The sequence below is a fragment of the Panthera tigris genome, chromosome B2 (assembly GCF_018350195.1).
Source record: "Panthera tigris isolate Pti1 chromosome B2, P.tigris_Pti1_mat1.1, whole genome shotgun sequence".
Lineage (NCBI taxonomy): Eukaryota > Metazoa > Chordata > Mammalia > Carnivora > Felidae > Panthera > Panthera tigris.
This window is the reverse complement of record NC_056664.1, coordinates 69,601,109-69,616,245: the sequence shown is the minus strand read 5'-3', so window position 1 is coordinate 69,616,245 and position 15,137 is coordinate 69,601,109. Positions and strand designations below refer to the sequence as shown.

Genomic DNA, 15,137 nt, shown 5'->3' with positions numbered 1-15,137 from the left:
CCCAGTTCTTAGTTTTATTGATCTGTTCTACTGGTTTTTTTTTGATTCTATATTATTTCTGCTCTGATCTTTATTATTTCTCTTCTTCTGATGGCTTTGGTGTTCCTTTCTTGTTCTGTTTCTAGTTCCTTTAGGTGTGCTGTTAGATTTTGTATTTGGGATTTTTCTTATTTCTTGAGATAGGCCAGGATTGCAATGTATTTTTCTCTTAGGACTACCTTTGCTGCATCCTGAAGTGTTTGGACTGTCATGTTTTCATTTTAATTTGTTTCACTATATTTTTAAATTTCTTCTCTAATTGCCTGGTTGACCCACTCATTCTTTAGTAGGATGTTCTTTAACCTCCATACATTTGGAGGTTTTCTAAACTTTTTCCTGTGGTTGATTTCAAGTTTCATAGCACTGTGATCTGAAAGTATGCATGGTATGATCTCAATTCTTTTATGTTTATTGAGGGGTATTTTGTGTCCCAGTATGTGATTATCTTTGAGAATGTTCCATGTGCACTTGAGAAGAATGTGTATTATGCTGCTTTAGGATGAAAAGTTCTGAATATATCTGTCAAGTCCTTCTGGTCCAGTGTATCATTCAGGGCTACTGTTTCTTAGTTGATTTTTTGTCTAGATGATCTGTCCACTGCTATAAGTGGAGTATTAAAGTCCCCTGCAATTATTACATTCTTACCAATAAAAGATTGCTTACATTTGTAATTAATTGTTTTATATATTTGGGTGCCTCTGTATTCAGTGCATAGATATTTATAATTGTTAGCTCTTCTTAATGGATAGACCCTGTAATTATGATACAATGTTCTTTTTCACCTCTTGTTACAGCCTTTAGTTTAAAGTCTAGTTTGTCTGATATAAGTATGGCTACTCCAGCTTTCTTTTGATTTCCAGTAGCATGACAGATGGTTCTCCATCCCCTCACTTTCAATCTGAAGGTGTCCACAGGTCTAAAATGAGTCTCTTGTAGACAGCAAATAGATGGGGCTTGTTTTTTTTTTTTTTTTTTTTTTTAATCCATTCTGATACCCTATGTCTTTTTTTTTTTTAATTTTTTTTTTAATGTTTATTTATTTTTGAGACAGAGAGAGACAGAGCATGAGCGGGGGAGGGTCAGAGAGAGAGGGAGACACAGAATCTGAAACAGACTCCAGGCTCTGAGATATCAGCATAGAGCCCGACGTGGGGCTCGAACTCACAGACCGTGAGATCATGACCTGAGCTGAAGTCAGACACTTAACCGACTGAGCCACCCAGGCGCCCCAAGATACCCTATGTCTTTTGATTGGAGCATTTGGTCCATTTATATTCAGTGTTATTATTGAAAGATAGGGATTTAGAATCATTGTGTTATCTCTAGGTTTCATGCTTGTAGTGATGTCTCTCGTCCTTTGTGTTTTTGTAACATTCCACTCACAGAGTCCCCCTTAGGATCTCTTGTAGGGCTGATTTAGTGGTGATGAATTCCTTCAGTTTTTGTTTGTCTGGGAAAACCTTTATCTCTCCTTTTATTCTGAATGACAGGCTTGCTGGATAAAGGAGTCATGGCTGCATATTTTTCCTATTGAGCACATTGAAAATTTCCTGCCACTCCTTTATGGCCTGCCAAGTTTCAGTAGATTGGTCTGCTACTGCCCTTATGTGTCTACCCTTGTAGGTTAAGCCCTGTTTGCTGCTCTCAGAATTCTCTCTTTATCTTTGTATTTTGCCACTTTCACTATGATATGTCATGCATAAAATTGATTCAAGTTACATCTGAAGGGAGTTCTCTGTGCCTCCTGGATTTTGATGTCTGTTTCCTTTCCCAGATTGGGGAAATTCTCAGCTATTGTTTGTTGAAGTACACCTTCTGCCCCTTTCTCTCTCTCTTCTTCTTCTTCTGGAACTCTCTAATTCTCCCCTTGTGGTGTAGAATTTTTTTATCTCTTTTTCTCAGCTTCCTCTTTTTCCATAATTTTATCTTCTATTTAATCTATTCTCCCCTCTGCCTCTTCATTTCTTACTGTCATTGCCTCTAGTTTATTTTGCACCTCATTTATAACATTTTTAAATTCATCCTATTTTTTAGTTCCTTGATCTCTGCAGCAATAGATTCTCTGCTGTCTTCTATGCTTTTTCAAGCCCATTGATTAATATTATGATTATTATCCTAAATTCTTGTTCAGTTATATTGTTTATATCTGTTTTGATCAATTCTTTAGCTGTCATTCTTCCTGGAATTTCTTTTGAGGAGAATTCTTCGATTTCGTCATTTTGGCTAGTTTTCTGTCCCTTATGTGTTTTAAAACTTCTTATGTGTCCTGCACCTATGAACACTATTTTATTAAAGAGGGGTCACTGTCCTCTTTAATATACACTGTCCAGGGCCTGGCCCTTCAGGAGGTGTTTTTTGAAGTTTGTTATTTGCTCTCTGTTGTTGTGACTTTGGTTACTTTCTCTCCTTGTAGTGATGTTTTGGACCCTCCACCAGGTGTGCTTTGATTTGCTTGTTGAAGTAGCCCTGGAAAGGAAGACAAACAAAAACACACACACACACAAACAAACAAAAATAATAATTAAAAAAACACCCCAAACCCCCAGTTAACATCAGCTACAAGTAAATAACAGGGTGGAGGTGGTGCCGATGGAAGAGGCCTTGTCCCATACAAAGAGAGAAATGACAGAGGCGGAGAAAAAGAAAAGAAAATTGACCAGATAAATTATATGGCTTGATCCAGTGAGAGAGAAAGGAAAATAAAGAAGGAGGTGTAGAACATGTATAAAGACAATAGATTAAATATGTCTGCTTAAACAAACCAACAACCAGAATAACCAGACTAGAGGAGGGATGAGAGAAGAAGGAGAAAAGGAAGGAAGAGTATATTATATATATAAGAATTGTCTGAGAGTTAAATCAGGCAATGCAGCAGCGCTGGTCTGGAGGAGGGGCTGTCTGTTCCTCCGCATCAATCCCGCTCCTGTGGATACATAGTTACCAGGCACAGAGGGGAGTGATTCCTTGTAGGTAGCAGCTTTTAAAGTGTGCAAATATGCATAGTCCTATGGAACTGCAATATGATGACCTCCAGATCTCCTGGACCCTCCTCTGAGTGACAGTTGCAGGAAACAGGGCTTTAGTCGAGTATAAGCTCCTTTCTGTGAGATACCAGTGAACTGTGGCAAGGATAATAGAGGACACAAAGATGGTGTCTCTCTGCCTACATTCCCTGAGAGTGCCTCTGTAGCCTCTAAATGCGCAGCAAAGCTGAAGCATGTCCCTGAAACTGAAACTCCAGGACAATGAAACGGGCCTTTTTCAAAGGCAGACTGGGGATGTTTCTGTTGCTGTCTGTGTATTGTCCTGGTGTGGTAACTTGCCCAGAACTGTCTTTCCAATTGTTAGTCCCATGCAGCCCAGGAATATAAGCCCCTCTGGCTACCAGAGCCAGGTAATTGAGGGGCATCCCATGTATGGACTATGCTTTCCCATTAGCCTTAGCAATACTGCAGGAGAGTGTTGAGGACAGGGCATGTCTACAGCTTTTGTGATGCAGGGGAAGAGCACTCAGGTGAAGCACACTTGGGGTTTTAGCAAGGCCAGGAAAGAGTGCAGGGAGTAGGGCACACCCATGGCTTTAGTGAAGCCAAGGAAGAACACTGGGTGCTGGCAAGATTGTGGCTTTAGCAGTATAGGGAAAGGATGTTGGGGGCAGGGCACATCCTTGGCTTTAGCAAATCTGTTTCCATGTACACCTGCCAGCACTAGCATGGTAGAAAGAGAGTGCAAAAAGGATGCTCACTAGCACCTCTTTTCCCAAAGTAAGTCCCACCTGGTTGCTGCCTTTCTGGCATATGTTTTAGGAACAGCAAACAAATCTCCTTCACATATATTCTAGTCACCTCTCAAGTTTCTGCCTTTGTGCTGGGTCCCAGGAAATTGAGTCCAAGCATGAGCCCCCTCAGAAGCATCTGAGATCCCCAGGGCCCCCTGAGTCCTCTGGATGTAAACTTTGTTTCTAAAGCTAGACATTTTTTGGTCTTCCTCTTTCTGGTACAGGTCCCAAGAGTTGTGATATTCAATTTGGGACACAAACCCTTCTTCTTAGGTAGAAGCTCTGTACTGTGGTTTGCCATGCCCAGAGTAGGGTTTTTGGTGAGCATGTGCCTCTGCCTCACCTACTCATCTCAAGGTGGCCTTTCTATCCCTTGTTGTATTGGGAGTTGTTCAGCTAGTTTTCAGCTTTTTTTTTTTCCTGTGGGAAATATGTAGCTATAGATCTGATTGGTCAGTAGGAGGAGGTGAGTTCAAGTTCTTCCTGTGCCATCATCTTGGAACGCTTCCACGATGCAGTTTTCAGAAAAGTCATACAATGGATTATCTTTTCCAAGCAATCTTTTTGTTCTCACTTAAATAATTTAATGTTTATGTGTTTGTGTCTCAAGAGATTTGAGATTTTTGAGAGGAGAAGCATTCTCACAACTTCCATGGTCTTTTCTAGTATTCAATACTCAGGGAGTTTTCCAAATAAGACTGTTGACTACTTGGTTCCTGGAGCACAACATTTTTACCCTCTCTAAAATAAAACCACTAGGAAAATAGACTTAACCAAACTTCTATCAGTCACAACACCTGGTATTTTAAAAACACTCATTTTTCAAATAGCTAGAGTTTGACATTTCTGGTTAATCAATATTTAATATGGTTATTCAAGTTTGAACTATGAGCCATCCATCCATTTGCGTATGGATGTGAACGAAAAAGTTTGGCAAATCTAAGTGGGTGAGGAAATCTTCCCTGGTCAGCCACCACCAACTGGATAACACTTAGGGAAAATGGCCAGATAGATAGATAACCCTTGAACAATGATGGTGTTAGGGATGTTGATCCCCGGCTCAATCTAAAATCCATGTATAACTTTTTGCTCACCCCAAGTTTAACTACTAATAGCCTAGTATTGATGGGAAGCCTTACTGATAACATAAACATTTGATTAACATATTTTATATGTTGAATGTATTATACTCTGTATTCTTATGATAAAGTAAGTTAGAGAAAAGAAAACGTTAAGATCATATGGAAGAGAAGATACATTTAAAGTACCATACTGTATTTGTTGAAAACTATATATACGTGGACCCATGCAGTTCAAACCTGTGTTGTTCAAAGGTTTTATATATATATAATATATATATAATATATATATATAATATGTATATATATAATATATATATACTGTATATAATATATATATATAAGCTCCTGTTTGTAGCTAGTAACACTAAGAATTAAGAGGAATTATATTTTATGCTAACATTTGAAATTTTCATTCTGCATTTCCCATTTTCTTTTCTTTCTTTCCCTCCCCGTTGTCCCTCTATTTCACACTTACTTTATGTCTCTTTCTAATTTGAGAAGCATTCACTAAGACATTTTGTCACTTGAGTTGTTGTAGTACTTTGTCTTATATTTTTCTAAGTCATGATAATTGACATTTTAATAGCTTTAATTGATCAATAAACAGATTGTCTTGGCAGCAACACTATGGATTTCCTATTATATTGGACATTATATCAAGAGAGGTGACATTTAAGGAAAGGTAGAGGATACTAATATTTATTGAATACCAGTTATGGTTCACACACTATGCTAAAAACTTGACATAGGAATTCTTATTTAAATGACAATGGATTAGGTGGTTGTACTGTTGCTATTTTATAAAGAAACCATCAAGCTGTCCTGGATCATGATGGAGCTGTGATTCCCTCCAGGTCCCTATGGCCCTGAAGCCTGTGTTCTATTATCCTAAATTCCAGCATCTGGTGGTGTAAATTTAGAGAAGTCAGTTATATATTGATTTATATCATCACATTCCAGAAAAAGGATGTGAAATAGATATATCACCTAATCTCTCTGGATTACAGTTTGTCAAAAATGAGGCTCTCAATTTCATTTTAATACTCTGCTTTGATAGCTTCCATATGGACTAGAGCTCCCCCCAAATGCACAGATTAAGTGTTCATGCATCTCTTGTGCTGTATAATGTGCATTTTATCACAAATATGTATTTCACATTCATAAAATCTGTTAAATTCTGTTGCCACAAAACTTTATTAAGATGTTGATTTAGCATGAAACAATATGAAACGGTATTAATTCAGTGTTTGTTATTAAAGAAAATTCCTTCCCAAGATTTCAGAATTTCTGATCTTTTGAAACACTACAAATCACTAAATATGGCTAAAACTACTTTTTGTCCAGTTGACAGACTTTTTCAAGGCTTGTTCCACAATTTCAGAGAGTTACAGTGTGTCATGAAGGATTCTACATCTTTTACAGTTGTGTCAAATATACTAGAAAGCTAAAGCCATTGCTAAACTACACTTTGATCACAAACAACTCCTTCAAACTTAATCACATAGCCGTTTATTCATGAAGTCACTCATTCACATAACATTTCCTAGGTGCCTACTATATGTAACAAAAACCACAGGGCCTCTTATGGAATAGTGAACCAAAAAGATACAGAAAATGCCTTACTTGAGTTTACAGTCTAGTAAGTAAGGAAGAAAATAAATAACTAAACACACAGTCTCTCTCTCTCTCTTTCTCTCTCTCTCTCTCTCTCTCTCACACACACACACACACACACACACACATGCATACACAGTGCGATGAATATTATGAAGAAAATAAATGGAATCATATCAGGAGATGGGAGCTATGCATGATTCTGCCATCAGGGGAGTAGAGAGCCTATAGAGGAGCCACCTTTGTGAAGGGAAGTAAGCAGATCACTCCAGACAGAGAGAATAACATGAATTGGGCTGGATGACTGGGTCCATGTGGACACTTGGATAATCTGAACCCCCATCCTTTAGCTAAAAGCCCTTCAGCTTTTAAAGCAATTAAATTAAAAATAAGCAAGACCTCTACCTTCCAGCCTTCTTCAGGGCTCACAAAAGACAATTTTGCTTTTTTATATAACCATTTCTACTGAAGGTAACTTTTTACAGCATTTTGGGGCATCTTTATTTAAATCTACCAAATTAAGTTCAAAATGAACATATTCTACGGGAGCATTATAAAATTTCAAGTATCTTTTCTGAAAGACTTATGATTGTTTCTTTCTTTTTCTCTTCTTTTTGTTTTTTAATAGGACAAAAGAACAATAGAGGCCAAAAGCTTCCAGTCCTAGTCCTGTCTTGGTCACCTGCTCTATTACCCTGAAAAAGTCCTTGCTCTCCCTTGAGTTCTGTTTATTTGTAAAAAGAAAGACTGGTGGAGAGGTAAGTAAATACTATAAACCAACTCCAGCTAAAAAATTCTGTGATGATCAAAAAATAAGGTAAGGCTCATGGTACTAAGTATACAAATAGAAAAATATGCACAGGAGATGTGCTATTATTACTATAGAAGTTCTCTTTAAACATAACTCATAAATATTTGCCAAAAAATGATAAATTAACTGATGAAACCTTAAACAAACCTAGTGTTCAAATTCTAATGTAAAACAATTATATTGTCATCATTATATTAAAAGGAAGAACTAGTTACAATAATTTATTACCAGAATGCAATATGATGAGCAGATATTCATTACAAATTCAAGACACAAGCTTCTTTTAGAAACTACACTTCTTTGCCTTAAAAAAACTTTTAATAATGCAACTATTGCAAACCAGCATATCACAGCTTCGCTCAGTGTAATTACGGTTATGCTAGCTCTGTAACATTCGTGTTTGTAAACAGTTTGAATGGCATGTAATTATCTGTTTTCTCCTAATACTCTTCCTGACCCTCTGTGTTAAATGCCTAAAAAAGTCATTCCAGAGTTAAAGAAAGTCAAAGCTATATCCATTTAGCTTTATAGTTTGGACATATCGCTTTATGAAGTAAAGTGACATTTAGCAGCATTGTATAACTATTCAAAACTTAATTGATGATTCTTTTGTTCATTCTCCTTGGAATTCAAAATGTGGATTGCACATGCATCACTGAAATGTTTACATTTGAAGAGGACCAGTTTACCCATATCCTTTCTGTCTTTCCTCATCCCATCTGTTCCTCTCCTTGTGTTAGATCCATACTGTAGCACTCGCTCCATCTCCTCTCCAGTGGATGGTGGGGTTGCCCTGAGAACTGCCCTCTCCATAAAGCAGTGCCACATTTATGTCCAACCTACCCTCCAGAGCCCTGAAAAGATGGAGTGTCCAGGAGTGGTGGAAAGTTGTTGGCCAGTTCATTCATCCCTATACCTCCCAATTCAACAGATAGTTCCTTTATATCCTCTTCTACCCTCCCAATCAGCCATTCATGCATTTACTAATTATTTATTCCAAGCACTCTGCAGCCTCAGGACCTTTTTTCCTTCTGCCTTCTTTCCCTAATGTCTTCTTCAACTACCCAGAGTCCATTTCCTTACTTTATCCAGGCTAGTATTCAAATGTCCCCTCTTCAGAGGTCCACCATGTCCACCCTACCTAATGACATGGCTCCATAATACTCCATCTCTTCACTGCAACTTATTGTCTTCATAGAACTTATTATTTGACATTATTTATATGTATTTGCTTTTTTTTCCCCTCTGGCTCCCTACACAGGAATATAAGATCTAAGAAATAATTTGTTTTGCTTACTGCAGTATTTCCACCACGTAAACCAGTCTCTGACACAGGGTTGCCATTCAGTATATAAACGCCGAATGAGTGAGTAACTTTTCTGAGGATCTCTTTGGCATCACACACTGGGCTGGGCGAAGCAGGAGATGCATCCAAGAACAAGTCACATTCCAAGAGTAAGGGAGCAGACCCCAAGCAAGGGCATGGGCTGTATGAAGTTCAGGTGTTGTTCTTCCAATTGCCAATCCCCTCTTTCCCACACCAGTGGCCTTGCTGTGCTTCATCTGAGCACTGCTGGTTGTAATCTCTCTTAGGGATGATCACAGGATCACTACTACTGCATAGCTAGACTAGATTATCTATATAGTTAGATTCATTCTCTGCAGAGTTTTGCTCAAGAGCTTTGTCTGCTTTTGACTTAAGGACAGGGGACAACAACTTTACAGGTGCATTCTTATCTTCATTTCTCATTAACCTCAACATCTACAGAAGTAAGGAGCACGAGGTTGATATCAGACAGACCTGGGTTTTAATTCCCATCTGATACTTATAACTTTTTACTCTTGGTCAAGTTATTTATTTTCATTAAGCCTCAACTTTAGTATCTGTAAAATGGGGATGATGATAAGATAAATGAGAAAATGCTTAGGAATCATTTAGTCTAATGCAAAAAACCTTACAACTGATATGTACTTCCTAGGAATTAGGGATTTCTCCCATTTCTGTCCTATGTGTGTCTACCCCACACACACAAATTAGAAAGAGAAGCTTCACCTATAAAGCACAGTTGTTAACATACCATAGGCTCAGCCTTCCTTAAAGTAAACATCTTGGGATGTCAGTATGGCAACACAAATCATGTACATAGCTCCCTAATTCTCCCAAACTCCATTTCTAGGTAAATAGTAAATGAGGCATATCCTCACATAAGTAGCATGATAGAGAGGGACCATGGAAGGCTTGGAGAGGTCCAACCAACAGATGGTGAGGCAAGCTACAGGATGGAGTAATGAAGAAATCAAACCAAAGAAAGCTGTAGAGAATGTGAATATTATGAAACTGTATGGCTGTTTTAACAATTATAGAATGTCAACCTTATAGAAAATACAGTATTTATTCAATTGTCTATTAAGTATTTATTAAAGCTGATCCTACATATGATATATGACTCAATATGGTAAGTAAACATTAAAAGAAATATGTGGGCCCCATGATCTAACCAGAATGCAACAGAAATAGTAATTGATAATAAAAATTTAAATAATAACCAAAGAATAATAGTTAGGATTAACTACATACTACAAACATGGCTTTAGGCATTTTACTTGTATTTGTTAATTTAATGCTGCCAACCAGACCTTGAAGTACTTATTGTTATTGTCTGCATATCATAGATGAAGAGGACAAGTGAAGCCCAGTTAATCAGAGGTGATGCCAGCACTGAATTCAGGAAGTCTTATGTCAAAACTTTCAGCTTAGCCTCTATCCTGCATTGCCTCCTGAACTCTTGGAAATGAACTTTTCTTAGAAAGAAAGTTTAAAATCCAAGTTTTTTTTAAATAACAAAAGAAATGTAATTCAAGCAAGAAGAAAAAGTCAAAAGTTGAAATTAATGAATTAAAGAATGAAAACCAATATACTTACTAAAGCTTTAACATTCTTTTTTTGAAGTGTGAACAATAACAAACAACTGTATAGTTAATTATAAAATAATGATGATTAGCAATATTACTTCTAGTAAAAATAGTAACAATGCAAGAGCTAACTGTCATACAGAATTTACTGTGGGCTAGCCTGTGGACTAAACATTTCGTATGTACTATATCACCAATTAATCCTTGCAATAAACTTTTATGATAAATAGGAGTACTCATTTCACAGATGAAGAAACCAAGTCTTACAGAATTTAATTAACTTGCTTAAGTTCGCCCAATTACTAAGTGCCTCCATCAAGTTTTGATATCATGTCCGCTTGACTCCGGAACCCAAATTTGTAATGATTATATACGCAGCTGCTCAGAGAAAACAAATATCTAAAACTAAGAATTAAAAGGCATATATAACAAAATACATGAAGAATATTAAAATTTGCAAGAGAATATTAAAATTCTTGTGGCACAAGTTTAAATTTCTATTAAATGAGTGATCTTTGCAGGAAAATGTAATTGACACAAGTTGACATAAAAAGTAGTTTAAAAACCCAGCAGCCATGAAAAAAGTAGGAGCTGCTGTTTAAAAACAAAATGAAAGCAAAGCCTTAAATGAAAGAACCAGGCTTAGACAGTATTATGGGCAAATTTTGTTGAGCTTTAAGAAGCAGATAATTCAGTTACCATGCCTTTGCAACCAACCAAACAGGCATTATGGAATAAGACAGACAAATGGAGACAGCATTATGGAAGAGCAAGGCCATTTCAAAAAGTAACACTGACTGTATGTAAAGATGACTTCGGCTAAGTTCTACATGGGTGATGGGGTTGAGAGGAATTCTGTTTTAGATGCTACTGCCAGGATAGCCTTCTCTAAGCAGGTGATACTGTTACTAGAGTAATACCGTGTAAGACAAGAAGCAGCTGGACATGATAAGATATGGAGAAACAGCATTCAAGGCACAGAGAATAACAAGGAAAATGGTGAGGCAGGAATGCATACAGCATGAACAAGAAAGAGAAGAACAGAAAAAAAAATATTCACAGTGAAATGCAAAGAACACGTATAAGAAAACTGAAGGAACCGAAAAAAAATTTGTAGTGAAGGGGGAGACAGTATGAGATCATTTTGGAGGGGCAAATTCAGTAATCCAAGTGACACATGGTGGCAGATGTGATGGTGATAACAGAGAAGATGGTGAGATGTGGAAAGGTTTGAACTGGATCTGGAGATACTCATATTCAGTATACATGTATAATACGTATACTGTATATATGTGTCTATATGTATATTACTCAACTCATTATGGTCAAAGAGGTATAATTAAATGTAAAATAAAATTATTATTCTATAAGTAGTTTGATATGATATCACTGTTAGAAACTAAGCCTGGGATAAGAGATATGGTTATTATTAAAAATTTTTTTAACGTTTACTTATTTTTGAGACAGAGAGAGTGTGAGCAGAGGAGGGGCAGAGAGAGAGGGAGACACAGAATCCAAGACAGGCTCAAGGCTCTGAAATGTCAGCACAGAGCCCTATGTGGGGCTTAAACCCACAAACTGCAAGATCATGACCTGTGCCCAAGTTGGACCCTTAACTGACTGAGCCACAGGCGCCCTGGTTATTATCAATGAAAAGATGCTTCTTTATGAAGTAAAATAATCATATAGGATTTCAATCCACCTTGATTATCTCCATTAGCACTTAGCTGAGCATGAACAGGTTTTTTAATAAAGTACATCGACCAAAATGCTTGGTCAATCTTTCTAAACAACATTATGGCTCCATTTTCCACTGGAATCATAAACCAGCATTTAGGTACACACAGCAGCTGCTATCAACTCTCCCCTCTGACTTTATTCAAATTTCATTTCATTTCACAGATTTTTCACAATCATTTTTTGAGAAGCATATATTATAGTAGAGAGCAGTGGGATAGGGTCAGAAACTCCAGATCCACATTACCTCTCCTGCTAATCAGTAAGGGATGCAGAGTCTAGTTTATTCATCTGTAAAGTGAGATCCCAATGCCTGTTCTACAGGTGGCCACATTATTATGAGAAGAAAATTAGTTAAGAGGATTGAAAGGAATTTTTGGAAATTTTAAGATGTTAGGATTTGGTTATTCTGTAATAAATTTTTCTTCTTGGAAGTACAGGAGTTTAATAATGCACTGATATCTAATGGAATAAAAGTCAGTAGAGTCAATTCATGTTTATAGGATCTGCATCACCTTCTGAGCAAGGGCGAGTCTGTGATGTAATGATCAGCCTGGATCACAACTAAACTGCTGCCAACACACAGATGGGCCCAACAGCCTCCTCTCTCAAATGTGGGTATAGGATCTTTACGTCTTGCAGTTCAAATGGATCTTTGAGCACATGAGATCAGTAACTCAGAGGAAATCAAGAGACTGCTTTTTCCATGATTCATTGTTTTGTGTGGGTAACCTCAATAAAAATTCTTCTCTCACCTAAGTCTACTAAAATTCTACTTATTTCCCATTAGGGTTGTTTCAGAATTCAGAATACCAGATTAGAAGGGATTACCAAAAACTGAAAAACCATCCTGCTTAAACTGTATCCAATTATATAAATTATAGGCATTTCCTTTCAGTAGGACAGGAAGAAAGGCACTGTTAGAAACTGAAAAATAACTAGCGACTGAAATATATAGAAAGGAATTAAAAAGAAAGAAACATATGCTAGACCAAATCTTAGCAGCTAAAGATGTTACTTGTTTCTTAGGTTTGAATTAGACTTTTTAAAAGATACTTATATTGAGTAAATGTTTCTTCCTAACCACAGTGAAGTCCTTTAAAGGCCCTCCTCAATTTCTTTAAAAAGGTGATTGATGTTTTTTGAACACTGTAGTCAATAAGTGTTCATGGAAATCTGACCTAGCAGGATCATTCAGTATTATAATTAAATGAAAAAGAAAAAAATTCCCAGTTACTATGTGCTTATATAAATTTATTGCTTTAAAATAGGTTTAAACTGTTTATACAAATAATTAAACTGTTAATACATAATTTTTGGCATTATAGTTATCTTTCAAATAATGTTACCAAAATGCTGAAAATTTTAAAAGTTCTGGACAATTGTATACATGCCTCTGACCATTAGTAAGCATATTATTCATTTGTGGGAAAGTTTTGTGTGTTATCTAACATCAGCATTTATCAGGTGACATATTTATTTTATTATGCCTTGATGGTAAAAGGGAAAAATTAGATCTTCAGATTTTTTTAAAAAGAGTTCATGGTCACATAAAATCACCATTAATCCAGTCTTTTTAATAAAGCTCAAGTCCAGTGAGAAGGGACATTCACAAGCATCATACTCTCCAAGATTGTCTAGAAAATAATTATGTTGAACTAACTCTTAAACAGAAAATCTAATTAACAATTAACCATAATAGCCTGTTACTTGGATATTCCAACAAAATGTTGCATAATCTTTGAAGAATTAAAGTCATCAAAAACAGATCTTCTCTAACATAGTTATCTTTTAGATTATACTCTCTAAGCCTCTCATTATTTCATTCTGTCATCTTCTAACACAACCTAATTTATATCCTGATGCAGAAAATTCATGAGACACATGCAAGGATTCAGGTCATGTTTTGGGCTTAACTCTTCTGGAAAACACTGAACAGTTAGTATTTTCCCAGAGAATAAGAATTCTCCAGACCTTGATCTGTCATAGAGTTTCAGTATATTTTTCAAAGCATGCTGAGCACACTTTCATATGCTTTTCATAGCCCTCTAAGTTATGGAGTCCATGTACATATTGTTATCTTTGACTTACAGCAAGGAATCCGAGATTCAGAGAGATCAGATGTCTTTTTTTCCTAAGGACACAAAACTGAAATTGCAGAGCCAGTTCAGCACTGGTATTTTTGTGATTAAAATGAGCAATCTCAGGCTAGTCACAGAACCTCCCTGGAGTCTTTCACTAGGAAAAAATGCAGGGGTCAGTCAAGATGATCTTCCTCTTCCCCTGTAGCTCTATTATTCTATGAGCTACAACCCTCTAGAGCACACTGCTATATCCCTAATACTTAGGTATTAGGGTATCTTGTTTTGTTAGCATGAACCTTTCTTATTGGATTTACTGATCCCTATTCTTCTCCTCCATGAGCAGTTCTTAAAGTATGGTTCATAAACTGCTGGGGGCCTAAAGCCTATTCTGAAGCTAAGCTACCAGAATACAATTTTAAAATTATTTGTCTTTGGGGTGCTTGGGTGGCTCAGTAGGTTAAGCGTCCGACTCCTGATTTCAGATCAGGTCATGACCTCACAGTTTGTGAGACAGAGCTCCTCATCCGGCTCTGCACTGACCGCCAGGGCCTACTTGGGGCTATCTCTCTCCCTCTTTGCCCGTCTGCACTTCACACACATGCACGCATCTTCTCTCTCTCAAAATAAATAAATATTTTCGAAAGTTATTTGTGTTTTTCACTGTGTTTGTGAAAAAGACAAATAATTTGTACTGATTGAATGAAAGCAATAATGGATCAATCAATCATGGGCACCTTAGCACCAAATCAAAGAAATACAAGGAACACAAGAAAACATTATTTTCTTCATCACCTAGCATGACCATACAAACAAAAGTAATAATACAAATTAACAACAAAATTCCAGTTTCAAGAATGTCCTTGATGAAGCAGTAAAAAATATTAATTTTCTTAAATAGCAATTCTCGAATGCACATTTTTTAATAGTCTGTGACAAAATTCAAAGTATGAATAAAGCACTCTGTTGTATGCTTAAGTATGATGGTTTCCACAAGAAAAATGACTTGGGTGATTGAATTGTGAGCCGAATTAATTTCTTTTTTTACACGGAACACCATTTCTACTTGGAAGCTAGCTAAC

The 15,137-nt window shown here is 36.7% G+C and overlaps 1 protein-coding gene and 1 long non-coding RNA gene across 2 annotated transcripts in view; one reads left to right on the top strand and one right to left on the bottom strand.

Annotated features, from left to right (window-relative positions):
- The window catches only part of LOC122238674, a 271,665-nt gene extending 264,403 nt beyond the window's left edge, over window positions 1–7,262 (top strand). Inside the window, exon 4 of the long non-coding RNA XR_006217715.1 lies at window positions 7,142–7,262. This is a non-coding gene — a long non-coding RNA (uncharacterized LOC122238674). The remainder of the gene's footprint in view (window positions 1–7,141) is intronic.
- MEI4 (meiotic double-stranded break formation protein 4) overlaps window positions 1–15,137 on the bottom strand; it is a 210,589-nt gene that overhangs the window by 19,546 nt on the left and 175,906 nt on the right. The window lies entirely within an intron of this gene.